This window comes from Bos indicus, chromosome 17 (genome assembly GCF_029378745.1).
Source record: "Bos indicus isolate NIAB-ARS_2022 breed Sahiwal x Tharparkar chromosome 17, NIAB-ARS_B.indTharparkar_mat_pri_1.0, whole genome shotgun sequence".
Classification (NCBI taxonomy): domain Eukaryota; kingdom Metazoa; phylum Chordata; class Mammalia; order Artiodactyla; family Bovidae; genus Bos; species Bos indicus.
This window is the reverse complement of record NC_091776.1, coordinates 41,414,361-41,433,953: the sequence shown is the minus strand read 5'-3', so window position 1 is coordinate 41,433,953 and position 19,593 is coordinate 41,414,361. Positions and strand designations below refer to the sequence as shown.

The window sequence follows — 19,593 nt, the reverse complement described above, 5'->3', positions numbered from 1 at the left end:
TTCCTAATTTGTAGCCTTTTAGGAGAAGGGAAATGCTACCCACTCCAGTATTCTGGTCTGGAGAATTCCATGGACTGTATTGTCCATGGTGTCATAAAGAATTGGACACGACTGAGCAAATTTCACTTGCACTTTCAGAGAGAGCTAATTTTCAACAATATGAAATGTCTGATTTCTCTGCTTGTCTTCATTGAAGTTTTAACCAGTATTGATTGACACAGATACTGAATTGAATATGACAGGGATTATGGGTTACCATGAAGAATGTGGTCAGTGTAGTCATGTCCCTATTTTAATAACGTAGAAAAAGAGGTAAACAGAGATAAATGACTTATACATTGTCAGTCATGGCTAGTAAGGTTAGGGTAGGAATTAAACCAACAGTTTGAGATTGCATCACCAACTAGATGGATATGAGTTTGAGTAAGCTCTGGGACTTGGTGATGGACAGGGAAGACTGGCATGCTGCAGGTCCATGGGGTGACAAAGAGTTAGATATGACTGAGTGACTGAACTGAACTGACAGATTGCCATATACACACTACTGTATATAAAATAACCAATAAGGACCTAGAGTATAACATGGGGAACTGTACTGAATATTCCATAATAACCTACATGGGAAAAGAATTTGAAAAAGAATAGATACATGTATATGTGGAGCTGAATCACTTTGCAATACACTTGAAACTAACATGACATTGTAAATTAACTATATGCTCAGTCTTGTCCACCTCTTTGTGACCTTTTAACTGTAGTCTGCCAGGCTCTTCTATCCATGGGATTTTCCAGGGAAGAATACTGAAGTGGGTTGCCATTTTTCTACTCCCAGAAATCAACTGTATTCAATATAAAGTAAAAATTACAAACAAACTATTGTCATTTGGAACTCAGTTCTTTGCCAACATGACTGAACTTAATGCCTTATTTGCATAAACTCTTGATGATCATTCACTTCATTCTTTGTATTCGGGAGGCACACAGGAACAAAAAATTAAACAAAATGAAATGATATTTATGTAAATGAGAGAGGTGTTAATTACCACTATGGTGTTCATCATATTACCATATGCAAGTGTATCAAGTTAACACATCGTACATCTTAAAGATACACAATGTTATATGTCAATTATAGCTCAATTTAAAAAATAACAGTACAAAAAATGAACCCACATCAACCTGACTTCAAAGCTGGTGCTGTTCATCACCCTGCAATCTGCTTCCATACCACTTAGCTTACCTTCTTCCATATGTTGATATGTGCCTTCCATTTAGAGTCTGTATTTCCCCTCTCATCTATCTCTGTTTCTCTGTCTCTCTCTCTCTTCATCTATACCTGTTCTGTTCCCTCCCTGACTTACAGAGAACACCTTACTTATCATTTACAATTCTCTATCTAAACATTACAAGACAAAATGAAAGTCATTTTCAAGTCCTCCTCTTTTCTGAAGGCTTTCACAAGTACTTACCATTATTAATTTCCCTACACTTTCAACCCCAACAGAACATATAGTTTATCACAGAAATTATTATACATACTGCCATAGGTCATTCATAATTTTTTATTGTATTCTTATCTCTATAATTCATTTAGAGCTCCTTCATAGCAAGGAACTTCTACTTCTCTAAGATATACTACATTAATGTAGTTGTCATTATTTCTATCATTGTACTTCTAAATACTCTGCTGATACCAGTGTTCTGAGAATATAATCAGTGTTCAAGGGATCTATGTTCATTTACTGATGGCAGAGTCAGTACTCAATCATAGGCTTTTGATTTTCCAAATCAGCTGAATGAAGCTTCGAGTTACAACCAGCTGTAAGTCTTTGGAGTCAGAAGCCTGATAAAAGGAAGCATTTTGTCTTCTACAATTTGAAGAACAGAACATTCAGACCTGTTTAAATGCAAAAAAGTACAGGCAGATTAGTTATAAATAGCAATGAAATAATTCAAAATGTTTGTCCACTAAAAATATTTAATATTGATATTCAATGGACAAATCCACTAGTATTCACAGGGAAGTTATGAAGATATAAGAATAAGCACTCAGTAAAATCATCCCAAAGCTTATCCGAAACAGAATTACAAAGGAAATTCTGAGTAAAAAGAAAACATGTTCTGACTTGACTAAGAAAAAAGTTTGCAGTTGTCAGAAACATCACGGCACTGAAACTTTACCAAACCCGGATCATTAGCCATCAGGGATGATACAAGACAGATACCTGTCTGAAAAGAATATATGAATAAATTCTAAGCTTATTACTAAACTTTCAATTCTTGATTCTAGATTTTTATGGGCTTGAATGTCTGAAATTGTACACTGTTGAAACTACAGTGTTGCATAACACAGACTCAGATCAGATCAGATCAGATCAGTCGCTCAGTCGTGTCCAACTCTATGCAACCCCATGAATCGCAGCACACCAGGCCTCCCTGTCTATCACCAACTCCCAGAGTTCACTCAGACTCACGTCCATTGAGTCAGTGATGCCATCCAGACATCTCATCCTCTGTCGTCCCCTTCTCCTCCTGCCCCCTATCCCTCCCAGCATCAGAGCCTTTTCCAATGAGTCAACTCTTCACATGAGGTGGCCAAAGTACTGGAGCTTCAGCTTTAGCATCATTCCTTCCAAAGAAATCCCAGGGCTGATCTCCTTCAGAATGGACTGTTTGGATCTCCTTGCAGTCCAAGGGACTCTCAAGAGTCTTCTCCAACACCACAGTTCAAAAACATCAATTCTTCGGTGCTCAGCCTTCTTCACAGTCCAACTCTCACATCCATACATGACCACAGGAAAAACCATAGCCTTGACTAGATGAACCTTTGTTGGCAAAGTAATGTCTCTGCTTTTGAATATGCTATCTAGGTTGGTCATAACTTTTCTTCCAAGGAGTAAGCGTCTTTTAATTTCATGGCTGCAGTCACCATCTGTAGTGATTTTGGAGCCCAGAAAAATAAAGTCTGACACTGTTTCCACTGTTTCCCCATCTATTTCCCATGAAGTGGTGGGACCGGATGCCATGAGGTTCTTAACTCTGGCCACATATTACAATCCCTTAGAGAGCTTTTTAAAAATGCTTAAGAACAATCAGTGCTTAAGAACAATAGACTGATTAAATCAGAATCTCTAGGGAGAGGATCTGGATGACTATATTATTTTAAATCTTGCCCAGGTGGCTCCACTGTGCATCTGGGACTGAGCACTTTACCAAAGAGCATGGCCTGGAAGTTATAGAGGTTAGAAACAACCACTGACGGTTGCCTAAGTCATTGGAAACTGTCAAACAGTCTCCGTAACAGATTTGGCATTGAATTGGGATTCCAAGGTGACCTTAGTGGTAAAGAACCTGCCTGCCAATGCAGGAGACATAAGAGACAGGAGTTTGATACCTGGGTGGGGAAGATCCCCTGGAGGAAGGCATGCAATCCACTCTAGTATTCATGCCTGGTTAATCCCATGGACAGAGGAGCCTGGTGGGCTACAGACCATGGGGTTGCAAAAAGTTGTGATACAACTGAAGTGACTTAGCATGCATATCACAATAATGGCATAGACAAATATGAATCAGATAATATCAGTGCAGGTCAATAAAATCATGCCCTCTTTCTCACTTTTCTGTAAACATTTGAGGAAACAGAAGCTAAGCCATTATTTCTGAGCCTCTTTTGCCAATTTATTCTCACTTATGACTCTGTAAATTCACCAATGGGACTAAATTTTCCCTTAACTCACCTTCCAACTGCTAAATGTTGCATTAATATATCCCATTTATGTGTCTTTAGCACAGAATCTGTTGATGTCACGTCTTCCACTCTCTGGCATGACATTGGGTATTTTCAACTGTAATGGTGGCCAGAGCCACAAACAAACATTCCAGGATTATGATAACATTAAATCAGAATACAGAATAAAAGAAAAAGAAAATAGATCCAGAAGAAAAAACATTGATTGTGAACAAGTTTCTGCCTTTATACATTTTTTCTAGTCAGTTTAGAGATTACTGCTGTTGATATAAGAAATTAAGATTCAGGTAAGAGAAGCCAAAATTATTAAAAGTTGTAATCTAAAAGTTAAAAGGAAATTTACAAAAAGAGTCTTTATTACTTGTGGGTGACACAGAGACAGATACATATAAACAATACTTTATGACTTTGGTAATAAAGACTATACTGAAAATACTTGAAGTTCTGGACTAAATTTGTAATATTTACAGGCATATTAATAAGGACTGTAAAATTACCTTAAAAAAGATTCTAACACTAGCTGCTGTGAATTACTAAATAAAATGATAGTGTTGTGACTATACAACTGATCAGAAACTTTGATCAACTGTGTTTTTGAACAGGCATGCCACATGACACAGAGATAAAGTATAAAATATAGTCCTCAGTATTACTGAGCAAACTGTTTCTAAAGGAAGAGGAGAAAAACTATCAAATTAGGCTTTGTGTATTAATATTTAGCATTCTGTTCCCAAAGCAGCCTTAGTAAATACTCAAAGGACCAGATATTCTTATTCTGCCCATGGAGATGCAATAGAATCTTCAGTGTATTTGCTTTCAAATGCATCAACTCAGAGGTTGGAGGTTGTTCTCCTTACTGGGAGGCACAAGATTGGTTTCATACTGAGTTCCTTTGTGACTCCCAGATCTTTCTCAGCCACTTTGGCTTTGAGTATGTCACCAAAGGCACCCTGGTTGACTACCATGCCACAATCCCATAATCTAATGTTTATATGGGTAGATAGCAAACCCGAAAACTGTGCTTTGCTTCAAGAATTTGAAAGAGAAGATTGGAGAGTCTTCTTCAATTAACTCAGTCAAAAGAAACATTGAATTCAAAATTATTTAGTTTTAACTTACTAGACAGACTTCAAAAAACACAGAAAGCATTCTGAAGAGGAAGTCTGGCTTTTTATTGGTAAGTTATAGATTATTTTATCCATCATAGCAGATGAGCGGTCTCATTTAACCAATGGCCATAGAGTGCATGAGTGAATTTACACATAATCCCAGTAATTCTATCCAGTTAAAACAATTGATTTAAACTGATGTTTATTTTTCCTTTTAACATTTGCTGCGAGCCAGTGTTTCTGTTGTGTGACTCCCAGATTCTATGGATTGACAACAAATTCACAATGAAAGGTTATCTTATTTTCTTAACTGTCTTTATCACTTGTTCCAGGATCTTTTGGTGCTCTTTGTGGAATACCCTGCAGAGTTTCTGATTGATATCCTCCTACTCCATTCCCACCTTTGTAGGGCAAGGAAGGGCAGAGAGTAGTACAGATGTCTGTTTATTTTTTAATAAGAGCAAACATCATCCATCTCTTTCACTGCAGTAAGAATCTCAAAGTTATATGAAAAACAAACCATATGACACACTTTGTATTGCTTACTTTGCCAAGATATTTTCAGGAAAAAAGTTGCTGTTGATTACAAATCAGTGAGGAATGGCAAAAATAAATGAAAGAAAAGGAGATCTTCAAAAAATTATCCAAGAAAACAACGTAACTGAGAGATAACCATCTATATTGAAGTGACCAATAGAGAACTCAGCAGAGTGGGTAAAAATAGACCAATACAGAGACACAACATGTGAAATCTTAGCACATGGAGGACCAAGAGAAGTTTTACTAAACTCCAGAAATTAGGGGTGGGAAAAGACTCATGCTCACGTGCAAAGAATCAATATTCAAATGGCTTCAGGTTGAAGAACCTGTGAGATACCAGAGCAAGCCTTCAAAATTCTTCAATCTTGAATTTCATTGTCAATCAGACTATACATAAAGTGTAAAGATAGAATAAATACATTTCCAGAGAAGCAAAATCTCAACAAAAATGAACTTCCCCATGTACTGACCTGAAAGAAGGTGCTGGCTGATTTGCTTTCAAAGTGATGTCAATAGCCAAAACTAAGAGGGAACCAGTTAGCAGGATGTGATGGAAACATCAGAATGATGGTAAAGGGAGTTTCTAGGATAACAATGTAAGCCAGGTGGTGGAAAAATTGTTCTGTCCCATTGAGCCTATGCACAGTGATGAGTAGGAGCTTTCTCACTTTACCAGGATCATGATCTTTTCCATCCTTACCCTATTTTGCATGTAGAGTTCCCCATCTCGACAAATGGTAGTTCATTAGAAGTCCTTGAGCAATTCCTTAAATCAAAAGCCCAAGAATCATTATTAACACCTTTCTTTTTCCTCCCCTAAATCCAATCACTTGCTAAGGGCTGTCAAGTTTTCCTTTATTTGTATGTGTATATGGTTATCTCTAACTCTGTTGCTGTCTAGATCTCTTAGAACTGAACTCCATTCCTCTAATTTTGACTCTGCCTCTTTCTCATTTATTTTCCACATAGAGGATAGAATGATCTTTCAAAAGTTGGATATGCTATTCTGCTACTTAAAAGCTATCACTCTCTTCATTTTCCTTAGAATGTAGAATCAGATCTTTACTTTGATCTGTACTATGATTTGTCATGTGACATGTCATATGACTTCCTTTCTGTTCCTTGAATGGTCAAATTCTTTGCCTGACTGAGAGGTGCTTGTAGGCCATTTACCCTGCTATGAAGTTTCTTCCTGGACAAGTAGTATTGAATCATATCCCCTAAACCTTTCTTTAATGTCACAATGTACTTTATAACTTTCCAGTGTTTATCACAAAGCTTGAGACTTAATGGAGCTCAAAATATGTTTTCAAATGAATGAATGACACTTATGTAATGACTCCTTGATGCTTACTATGACAAATGAAAATGGGCAAAAAACTAATCACTGAGACTGGTAGTAAAGGTACCACTACTACTTGGGAGTTAAGAGAGTTACTTTTTTTTTTATTTTAAATAAATATTTATTTTAACTGGAGGTTAATTAGTTTACAATACTGTATTGGTTTTGCCATATATCATATGCAAGAAAGTTACTTCTGTATAATGTGTTTTCAACTTAACTGGGGCACAAGGTGTCCAAATATTGGGTCACTGTATTCTGAGTGTTTCTGGGAATGTACTTTTTAAGGTGATTAACATTTAAATTGATAGCTTGAGTCAAGAAGATTTGTATTCCAAATGTGGGTAGACCTCATCCAATAGAACCCAAGAACCCCTGGCTGTCTTGGGTCTCCAGCTTGTTAACTTACCTTGAAGATCTTGGAATCTGCCTATGTCCATAGTCACATGAGCCAATTCTTTATAATAAAGCTCTCTCTTTCAAGATGAACAGACATAGATGGAGATAGAGGTGGAGATAAAGTTGGAGATGATGGAGATGGAGATATATCCCATTGGTTCTGTTTCTCTGGAGAATTCTAGAACAGAGGCATTGTGTGACTATAGCCAGAGACTTTTTGATTAATTAAGAATATCTTGGAAGAGCTGAACCTCAGTCACATGACACTTTCAGAATTTGAGTGTTCTAAATTAGCATAATTTGTCCCTCAAATGCAATTATATTCTCTGTTGTACTCTGCCCATGGTTGGCATAATAAGCATCTCATCAAATATAATATAAATGCATATTTAAAAAGATTAACCCTATTAAATATATAGTGCTTCCTATACATATTTAAGCAAAATGTATAAATAAATAGTTCTGTGCATTATTTAAGGAATAGTGTGCTCAACAAACTATTTATGTAAGAAAATAATATATATCCAAAAATAAAACATAAAAATCAATTTCAGGTCAGTCACAGATTTAAAAATCAAAAGCAAAGTTTAAAAAATTGTACAAAACATAGTAAACTGTATTTGTGACAGTATAATTAGATTAAATTTTCCTAAAAAGACAAAAAATAAATGTACTAATAGTACACTTTAAAACATCTGTATAGAAAGGATTTTCTGTAATCCAGGCAAACAGAATAGCTGGTACCAGAATAACTTTTTTTTTTTGTCAAAATCAATTATTAAGATGAGATAAAATAAGAGAAAACTGTCTGAAGCGATTGGAAAAAAATATAGGGAGTATCTAAAAATATAATTCTTGAAAAAAGCAGTGGAGGTAAAAACCACATCAACTCTGTCTTTTCCTTGGGGTCATTTTCACATTCTTCCTGCAGGGGTTTAGAATCCAAGATGCCTGTGGTCTCACTGGGCAAGGAAGACAGAGGTCAGAGAACCAGGGGGTAAAGCCACTGCAGAGTGAGGGGCAAAGTGATGGACACAAAGATGGAATCCCAAGACCCGGATCCAAAACACCTCAAGTCATTGCCCAACTCCTAAACTGTCTTGACAAGAAGCACTACAGCTACATATCCATAAAACTCTAAAAGCACCAGCTACTAACAACAAAAACTACAACTGATGAGTCTCACAGATAGTTCAGTGGAAGAAGATAGGCACAGAGTAGCACACGGTATGAATCCTGTTACATAAAGTTGAAGGACAGAAAAAAGTAATCCATAGTGATCCTCCCCTGAGGTCTAAACGAGCAACATGAACTGGCATATGTCAACATCACTTATTCTAAAACCACATAAAGAAAACAAAGCAAGTTGTCAAAAAAGATATATGACAGCATTCAGTTAAAGCTTACAAATCACAAAAGAATGCTTTCTTGAGTTTATGGATTTATACACATAAAAGCTGAAGCTAATATTTGACAAAACTTAGTGAAAGATACAGTATTTTATGTTATTCTGTATGCTGAAAAATCTATTTAAAAAAAAAAAGATCTGTGTGCTTTCTTTTAAACATTTTTATCCTGAAAATAATGTCACCAGGTGAAAAGTTTCTACAATAGAAGCATAACCCCAGGTCAAAAGACTTGTGTGTTTTTGACAGGATTATTACTTTAAAAATTTATTTCTCAGAAGGATTCCTTAATTTATTATGTGTGGTTTAGATTTACTATTGAAAAAGATATCATCCAAAAAAGTTCATCTATAGGTGCAGACATCATTCACATTCTGTTTCCTAGTAGGAATATTAATAATGAAAGCTCTTGAATATCTCAGAATGTGATATTCCTGCAAAAAACCACAGTGGTATATTACATAATGTCATTTGCAACATTTAAACAGTTTAATAAGAAAGAGAGATCAATAATTTTGGTACCATAGTTCCTTACACTTTCAAATCCAAATTTCCCAATTGGCCAAACCAAAAAAATAGTCAAATAGTTCACCATTCAAAAATACATGGAACTTAGAAAATGTTCAGCTTAGTTTTTGATGTATGAAATGCAGATTCAATGATAGGATGTCTGTCAATGACCTTTATCAATGACCTTGAACAAATCATTTATCTTTACTGTAAATATATCCTTATACGACTTCTGGATTTATCTGTGATAATAAAGAATTATTTTATTTCTTAATTTGAAGTTAGACTGTGTAGGCATTAATAAGATTAAGAAAGAATATTCCAATTGATAATCAGAAAGAGAGAAGAAAATTTTTTCACTATCCCCAGGAGCTCAAAATAATGACTTTCTCAAAGTTTTGAGAATAATCATTATTCATTAAAATTTCAAAAAGAAGTCATAGATATTTTCTGATTTTGTCTATATCAGAAATGAAACACTATTTGAAGATCATGGTAAAATTCTCACCCACTAACGTTAAATTTGGTCATTTTTTACTTGTTGTCAGAATGATGAGGGAGAAGCAAACTCCAGAAATTGCAAAGAACCAGGCAGCTATTCACATGAGCCAGACTGAAAAAGCCTTCTAACACACAGGCATCAAGTTGAGTCCTTAGAAGGGTACTTCCTCAATAGCAGGGCCAGATTAATCCTAGTCTAGATGCTATTCTGCCTAACAACAATGAAACACAAGTCTTAGAAAGATTAAAACATTGATGATGAAATACAAGCCTTAGAAATGTCATACATTGTTTCTAAATAATTTCATTGTATTTCAGAAAAGACTCTAAATATATAAAGGGATGCACAAATTCTAACAACCAGCAAAGCAAAATTTTAAATGTCTGGCACTGAATAAAAAATAATCAGGCATTTGTAAAAACACAAATAAAGCCCCTAATAAAGAGGGAAAAAATCAATGAAAACAGACTCAGAAACAGCACATATAGGATGTGTAGAAGAAATTGAAGTTAAAAAAAAGTTATAAATCTACTCCATATGATCACAAAGGTAGAGAGAAGAATGAGGATGAAAAGGCAGAACCTGAAACATAGCTTTTTAAAAAGACCGAAACTGAACATCTAGAAATAAAAAGCACAGTATTTAATATAAAAATATTTGGAGTAGGATTAACAGAAGATTAATCAGTTTAAAGGAGATTTTTTAAAAAATCTCTGTCCCCCCCTACACACACACACATGAAGCCTTTGATGTCTCCTAACTGCTAATACATGAAAGACCAATATTTTCAGTATAGGCTCAAAACCAGTGTGGTACATCTCTCATCTACTTACAAATCTCCTCATGCATGGTGGTCTTCTCTTAGCAAGCTATGGCTGAATTAACCTTTTTTAAATTTCCTGAAACTGCAGATGTGTCAATGGCACATGTTGCTCAATCTTCCAAAATTTCACCACTCCCCCTATTGGCTAGTATTTTCCTCTTGATAACTCTTCTAAGATCACCTGCAGCATCACTTCCTCAAGAAAGTGCTCGGTATCATACACTCTCATAGCTCCTGTGTTTATTTCATTTTTTAAGTTATCACTCAGTTGTAATTTTACTTTGTGTGTGTTTACTCTGTCCCATTACTGTTCAGCGTTTCCACTAGAGTGTGAGTCATAAGAGTAGGAAATAGATTTTGTTCACCGCTGATTTCCCAGCATCCAGAACATTGCTTGACACATAGTAAGTGATCAATAAACCTTCTGGATAAAATAATGAGTGAATTTATTTTAAATTAATGTTTCTCATTGAGTTAAAATGTGTTTGGTTTATGAAGTCTCAGCTTCATTCAATATAATTACGCAGGCACAAACTTCTTCATTAGCATTTAAGTCCCAAATCAATTAATTTTCTGTGTTTAGATTTATTATGATTCCCAAATAGTGTTTTCTCAGAAATATTAAGTAATATATCAAGACTAACACACTAAGCTCAAGTACAAATGGATTTATGGTCTAACTAAAAATCTATCAAAGCATAATAAATAAAACACATCAAAATATAACAGTATACATATCAAAATGGTAAAAGGTTTTAAATTTTAGAGAATTTCATTTTTTGTAAGTTTAATTTGATATAGATTAATAGTCATATTAAGTCAGCTAATATAATCTGATATGGAAAATACCTTGCCTCTCATTATTGAACTATATAGGCCATGCTTAACTAACAATCATTTACTCAAATTCCTGTACTGAAATGTGTAAAAAATTTTCTCTTGATAACAGATAACAGAATTTAGTGATGATAGTCAGTATGTACCAATAAAAATCCCCCCAAAAGTATGAGGAGATAATAAGATTGCTCACCTGAATCAAGGTGTATATTGGATTTATGGGATAGCAGCCTCCCTTTGTTAGAAGCATTTCCTCACACAGTATGGGGTTAGATTTTTAGACTACTTTCACCTTCTGGAAATTGAAAGCAAAAAATAACATAAAATAATTCTTACCTGTGAAACCACTGGGGTGCTTGACCAAAGAGAAATAAAAACCACATTGCAAAAGAATATAATATGATTTGCACTGAAAAAAAAATCATGGAGAAAAACTTCACGTTTCAAAATTTAAAAATTATAAGGTTTTACCACACTGTCCATAGACACACAAAATAGCCAATTAACATCTTCCAAAAAACTTCAGAAAATAGTTGACTGTGGAAGAAACAGTGCAACAGTACATCTAAAATGATTAAAATCCTTAAAAGAAGAAACATAAAACAAGAAAAAAAATTAAAATAACTTAGAGTAAGAACAAAAACAGAATTTCTAAAACTAAAAAATAAAGCGTAGTAAAAAAAAAAAGTGAATAAAAAATAAAGTCACAGATTGTCTAACAGCACACTGCTGGTAAATAAAAATTCATGAACTTGAGGATAAATCTGAGTAAATTATCCAGCTTTTATAACATGAGATAAAGATGTAGGAATGAAAAGGAGACTGAGAGATTTGAAAGAAGAAATAAGAAGGGGCTGTATTAGTTTGGGCCACTCAAGGAAGCAGAACCAATGTGAGTGCTGTGGAATAAGAAAATTATTACAATAGCTGGACTTTATGCAAGGGACCAAAGAAAAGTCATGGATGAGTGGCTCGTAGGAGATCTAGGGAGAAGGGTATGAAAGGCTTGTGAGTTGAGTGGGGGCCTGAAATTACTGTGTCCATAGGGTAGTTGTTGACCAAAATAGATGGATACAGAGCAAGGGAAAGCAAGGATGGACCATCACCAAACACTAATAGGTTGAAGAACAACCTGGGACCCAAACAGGCAAACTGGAATCCAAGATGAAAAGTTATATACATAAAGACAAACTAAAATTTAGCTTTCTCTGACTGCACCTAAGTTCAGTGATAGAGGTGTCATGCACAAGAGACTAGCGATGCCTTTCAGAAAGTGCTTGGCCTAGGAAAAGGAGGAGATCCAGTGAAAGCTGGAGAGGCAAAGGGCCTGAATGCTGCCTCCACCCGCAACAACACAGAAGGGCTGCAGTGGAGCCTGGCATGAGGCACTGACCTGCCGCTTCACTTCCATCCCCTAAATCTCACACAAGCTTTACTTGCAGCCCATGCTAATCTGCAATCACAGAGAGAATTCTAGGAAAGACAGTTCCAGCTTAGCAACACTGACAAAGCACAAATTCATCACAGCCCTTTTCTTTAAAAATAGGCAGCCATACATCACTCTTTAGGACACACAATTTTCAAACAAATATTTTTTTAGTTTGCTTTTTATCTGTGCAATAATCCTTGAAAGTGAAAACAGCTGACATTCACTTTAAAATAACACACTGTTTCATATTTTAATTTGTTATTTAAGTGATACTTATTCCTCATCTAGCTGTGTCCCAATCTCTTTTGATATCCTTTAATGTATATATAGGTATACATATGCAATACTGTTCTTTGCTAGGTGTCAGCATTACTTGATCTAAGAACTTCCAGATGTCCAAGGTGGGTTTAGAAAAGGCAGAAGAACCAGAAATCAAATTGCCAACATTTGCTGGATTATAGAGAAAGCAAGGGAATTCCAGAAAAACATCTACCTCTGTTTCATTGACTATGCTAAAGCCTTTGACTGTGTGGATCATAACTAACTGTGGAAAGCTTTTAAAGAAATGTAAGTACCAGATTATCTTACCTGTCTCCTGAGAAACCTATATACAGGTCAATAAGCAACAGTTAGAACCTTGTTTGAAACAACTGATTGGTTCAAGATTGAGAAAGGAGTATGACAGGGCTGTCTGCTGTCACCCTGTTTATTTAATCCATGTGCTGGGCATATCATGAGAAATGCCAGGCTGGATGAATTACAAGCTGGAATCAAGATGGGTGGGAGAAACATTACAAACCTCAGATAAACAGATGAAACCATTCTAGTAGCAGAAAACGAAGAGGAACTAAAGTGACTCTTGATGAGGGTGAAAGAGGAGAACGAAAGAGTCAGCTTAAAATTAAATATTAAAAAAAAACAAGACTACGGCATCAGGCTCCATCACTTCATGGGAAATAGAAAGAGAAAAGGTGGGAGTATTGACAGATTTCTTAGTCTTGGGTTCTAAAATCACTGCAGATGGTGACTGCAGCCATGAAATCAGAAGATGATTGCTTCTTGGCAAGAAAGCTATGACAAACCTAGACAATGTGTTGAAAAGCAAAGACATTACTCTGCCAACAAGTTCGTACAGTCAAGGCTATGATCTTCCCAGTGGCATGTACAGTTGTGAGAGCTGGACTGTATAGAAGGCAGAATGCCAAAGAATTTGATGCCTTCAAACTGTAATGCTGAAGAAGACTCCTGAGAGTCCCTTGGACAGCAAGGAGATCAAACCAGTCAATCTTAAGGGAAGTCAGTTCTGAATACTTATTGGAAGTACTGATGCTGAAGTTGAAGCTCAAGTATTTTGGTCACCTGATGCGAACAGCTGACTCATTGGAAAAGTCCCTGATGCTAGAAAAGATTGAGGGCAGGAGAAGTGGGCCTCAGAGGATGAGATGGGTGGATGGCATCACCAATTAAATGGACATGAACTAGGGCAAACTTCAGGAGATTATGAGCAACAGGGAGGCCTGGTGTGCAGCAGTCCATGTGGTCACAAAGACTCAGACACGACTGGATAACTGAACAACAATGTATATATTAATATATACACACAGTTGATTCTCAAACAATATATACAGAGTTGACTCTTAAACATGAGAGTTAGAGCCATCAACTCCTATACAATTGAAAGTCCTAGTATATAGTCAGCATTCTGTATCCCAGATTTGCATCTTCAAAGTCAGCCAACGGCCAGATTAGGTGTTATTGTAGTACATATTTATTTATTTTATAAAAATCCATGTGTAAGTGGACCAATGGAGTTCAAACCTATTAATAACATATATATATATATATATATATATGTAAAATAAATATATCTCTTAAAGAGCTGGGGATTCTAGATCACCTGACCTGCCTCCTGAGAAAGCTGTAAGAAGTAACAGTTAGAATTGGACATGGAACAATAGGCTGTTTCCAAATAGGAAAAAGAATACATCAATGCTGTATATTGTCACCTTGTTTATTTAACTTATATGCAGAGTACATCATGAGAAGTTCTGGGCTAGAGGAAGCACAAGCTAGAATCAAGATTTCTGGGAGAAATGTCAATAACCTCAGATACGCAGATGACAGCATCGTTATGGCAGAAAGCGAAGAACTAAAGAGCCTCATGACATGAAAGTGAAAGAGGAGAGTGAAAAAGTTGGCTTAAAACTCAACATTCAGAAAACTAAGATCATGGATCTGGTCCCATTACTTCATAGCAAATAGATGGGAAAACAGTGGAAACAATGAGAGACTTTATATTGGGGGGCTCCAAGATCACTGCAGATGGTGATTGCAGCCATGAAATTAAAGGTGCTTGCCCCTTGGAAGAAAAGTTATGACCAACCTAGACAGCATATTAAAAAGCAGAGACATTATTTTGCCAGCAACTGTCCGTCTAGTCAAAGGTATGGTTTTTCCAGTAGTCATGTATGAATGTGAGAGTTAGACTATAAAGAAAGCTGAGTACCAAAGAACTGATGCTTTTGAACTGTGGTGTTGGAGAAGACTCTTGAGAGTCCCTTGGACTGCAAGGAGATCCAACCAGTCCTTCCTAAAGGACATCAGTCCTGAATATTCATTGAAAGGTCTGATGCTGAAGCTGAAACTCCAATACTTTGGCCACCTGATGCGAAGAACTGACTCACTGGAAAAGACCCTGATGCTGGGAAAGATTGAAGGCAGGAGGAGAAGGGTATGACAGAGGATGAGATGGTTGGATGGCATCACTGACTCAATGGACATGAGTTTGAGTAAGCTTCAGGATTTGGTGATGGACAGGGCAGCCTGGCATGCTCTAGTCCATGGCGGAGGTGGGGACTGGGGGTGCAAGGGGCAAAAAGTCAGACCCGACTGAGTGACTGAACTGAACTTATGTAAAATATGCTCATATATACAACTGTATTCTTTGTAACATAAGCAAAGCACTCATTAAAAATGTTGTCCTGATTTCTGCAACTAATTAAGTGGAAATAGCATATATTTAAAACTTCTTCCCTCATATTCCTTTTGTCATCAGCAGGTACCTGAGCTGATACATTCCTTGCCTGATGGAGTGGGTGAACAAAACTTTTATTCAGGAAACATCTAGGTTATAAATGGGTTGTTTGTATTGAGCCATGGTAGTTGACCATCCATTTTTTATCACAAGAGGCAAAGGTGTTAGAAGGGAACTTAACTCTTCTTTCCTAAGTGTGGTCTAGATTCAGTGAGTCACCTCCAATGAATAGAGTAGGCTGTCGTCTATGGGGTCGCACAGAGTCGGACATGACTAAAGTGACTTAGCAGCAGCAGCAGGGGAAAAATAGCATCTTTGTAGTAGGGAACCTGAGCAGATATCCCCTTAAGCAAGTGATCAAGGATAACATCATCAAGGAGTAGTTGAAGTCATGCACCCCTTGATACAAGGAGATGAGAAAAACATTTCAGTTCAGTTCAGTTCAGTTCAGTTGCTCAGTCATGTCTGACTCTGCAACCCCATGAACTGCAGCATGCCAGGTCTCCCTGTCCATCACCAACTCCCAGAGTTCACTCAAACTCACGTCCATTGAGTCGGTCATGCCATCCAGCCATCTCATCCTCTGTCATCCCCTTCTCCTCCTGTTCCCAATCCCTCCCAGCATCAGAGTCTTTTCCAATGAGTCAACTCTTCACATGAGGTGGCCAAAGTACTGGAGTTTCAGCTTTAGCATCATTCCTTCCAAAGAACACCCAGGGCTGATCTCCTTTATAATGGACTTCTTGCAGTCCAAGGGACTCTCAAGAGTCTTCTCCAACACCACAGTTCAAATGCATCAGTTCTTCAGTACTCAGCTTTCTTCACAGTCCAACTTTCACATCCATACATGACTACTGGAAAAAACATAGCCTTGACTAGACGGACCTTTGCTGGCAAAGTAATGTCTCTACTTTTGAATATGCTATCTAGGTTGGTCATAACTTTCCTTCTATGGTATTCTTTTCCAAAATCCATAACCCCTATAATCCACTAAGTGAAACAGCAGTTTTAAAACTCATAGAAATATATATATATATATATATATATATATATATATATATACACACACACACTTTCCAGTGGCTCAGATGGTAGAGAATCCACTTGCAATGTGGTAGACCAGTGTTCAATCCCTGGGTTGGAAAGATTCCCTGGAGCAGGGCATGGACACCCACTGCAGTATTCTTGCCTGGAGAATTCCCCATGGACAGAGGAGTCTGGCAGGCAACAGTCCACGGGGTCACAAAGAGTTTAACACAACTGAGTGACTACGTGTGCGTGCACACACACACACATACACACACACACACATTTATCTTTAATGGGAATAATAACACTAAATTGAACATAATATTTACCTGCATGGAGAAAGGGGGATAATGGATACAGAGAGGCTACTGAAGCTGTATCTTAAATGTAACAAGTATGCAGAATTAATGATGTGAAGAAATGATACAATAAGATTTTAAAGGCATTTAAAAGATACCTTTTTAATAGTTTTTTGAGTACTTAAAATGTTTCATAATAAAAGTATTATGGGATAAAGCTAAGGGTTAAGCTGAATCTGTTTAGCCACTCAGAAGAAAATGTAGTTATTTTACTTCATTAACATTGTTAATATTATTTACAGACTGAATATATTTGGAGTAATAGGACTTTTTAATCTAAGAAACAAAATATTTGTTGTTGAATACCCACCAAAATTTATGGGTTATCTTGATACTAGCAACTCTTCTGCAGAGGAAAGACTATTCTGATTCAAGGATGTTACTGGTCTCTCATTTAAATAGATGCTGTGATGCAATGCAGAGCAGCCATGGAAACCAGCTCCAGAATATGAATAAAGAATGTAGCAAAGGATTTCCTGAGCATATAGTAATGGGAATATATAAAGTAACTGTAGCAGCTATCGAAACAGAGGAAATAATGAGTATTTTATGTGGAAATAATTCTGAGATGTTTATTTTACTTCTAAAAATATTTAATTAAATTATGTTGTTTCCTTAGTAAAGCTGTATAATTGGCTAAAAATACACTTGAAAATGATGGCTTGTGTTTTTCTAGTGATAATAGGAAATTATCAAGGGGTGACGACTTGGCCATGCTCAAATGTCCTAGGCTTATTTCTGCATCTCAGTAATGAGGTTTCTTTCTCAGCCAAGGGGATCACGCTGCTGACTCCGTACTACACAAAGTACAAGCAGCCAGCATACTACAGACTCGTTTAAAATATATAATTTTTAGTTCCTCACTCTTGATGCATGTACTATCCTATTTTTTTTAAACTCAGTATAGCATTTCCTCAGATCATATATTTTAATTATTATCTTCACAATCATTAAGCGAGTTTACTCAATTCAACTCACCACATTTATATCAAATATAATAAGCAAAATATTTTTACTAATACCCGTGGCTATAAAAGAAATAAAATGTGTATGTTCTCTTGTAATCAAGGAATTTATAATTCACTAGGAAAGAATAATTTATTTGTAAAATATACCAACTATTTTTAAATAAAGTAATATTTTATTATTCATTAAATGGTATAGGAAAGATATATCCAATTACTTACAATGTCATCTCCAGCAACTTAACAATCTTAACCTTCTTCTGAAAACCATCATATTGCAGCATAGTGTGAAACAAACCTGATGATTAGAAAATGGCAAGTACTCTAATACTTTTAAAACACATGCATGTTTAAAATAAGAGGAAAGCATACAGATTCGGGGTTTCCCTGGTGGCCCAGATGAAGAATCCGCCTGCAAAGCAGGAGACCTGAGCTCAATCCCTGGGTTGGGAAGATCTCCTGGAGGAGGGCATGGCAACTCACTCCAGTGTTCTTGCCTGGAGAATCCTCATGGACAGAGGAGCGTGATGGGCTACAGTCCATGGGGTCGCAAAGAGTCAGACACAACTGCACAATTAAGCACAGCACAGTATATGCAGTTTCAGGGGTCAATCACATATTAAAGTTTTTAAGAATACCCTGGCCTATGGCCAGCCAGGATAGCCCATCTTAGGTAGAAGACAGGTATTGCACCTTACTTCCTTACCACTAAGTTACTTAGTGTTATAACACTTGATAGTTCCTTTGGATTTTGGAGGTAATATATACTAAGCTAGAGAAAAATTCTCCAATGCCTTTTCATCGGATTTGTAGGGTTGCCAATTTCGAGTCCAGGAACAAGAATGGGCTCTGCAGGAAGTCCCAGCCTGTAGAGAAAGCTATCCAGCCCCCAAGTCATAGGACCTGGTAGATCTAATGATGTTAGATGAATCTGGGATAATAAAAATGTGGTGTGGAGTCGCTGGAAATTACCCAGCAAGTTTTATTACAAAGGGCCTTCCCAGGTGGCTGGCACAGTGGTAAAGAATCTGCCTGCCAATGCAGGAGATGCAAGACACATGGGTTCAATCCCTCCATCTGGAAGATCCTCTGAGGAAGGAAATGGGAATCCATTCCAGTATTCTTGCCTGGAAAATCCAATAGACAGAAGAGCCTGGAGGGATATAGTCCATGGGGTCCCAAAGAGTCGGACACAAATGATCATGCAAGCACATTTATAACCCTTGGGTACACAAAAGGCTGACTTGAAAACGTGACTTGTCACTAAAGGATATATGACTCTTTGACTGGAATTGCCCATCTTGGGTCAAGAATTATCAGATTTACCCATAGAATGGAGTGGTGTTACACAATCCATGCCACAATGGAAGAGAACATTTGGGATCACACTTGAGGTCTACAGAGTGCAGGCAAGGGTGTAGAATTAGGTCATATCTGAATGGTCTAGTGGTTTTCCCCACTGTCTTCAATTTATGTCTGAATTTTGCAATAAGGAGTTCTTGATCTGAGCCATCATCAGCTCCCAGTCTTGTTTTTGTTGACTGTATAGAGCTTCTCCATC

General features: G+C 36.7%; 1 long non-coding RNA gene across 2 annotated transcripts; it reads right to left on the bottom strand.

The window, feature by feature from the left end:
- Window positions 1-757: 757 nt before the first annotated feature.
- Window positions 758-7,281, bottom strand: LOC109571099 (uncharacterized). Of its 2 annotated transcripts, none has more exons than XR_011561321.1 (4): window positions 7,149-7,281; window positions 5,868-6,163; window positions 3,738-3,845; window positions 758-1,897 (listed from the first exon to the last, which is right to left on the bottom strand). It is a non-coding gene; the product is annotated as an uncharacterized lncRNA (long non-coding RNA). The 2 variants fall into 2 exon arrangements; XR_002182600.2 differs by having other exon boundaries at window positions 6,098-6,163.
- Window positions 7,282-19,593: the final 12,312 nt, after the last annotated feature.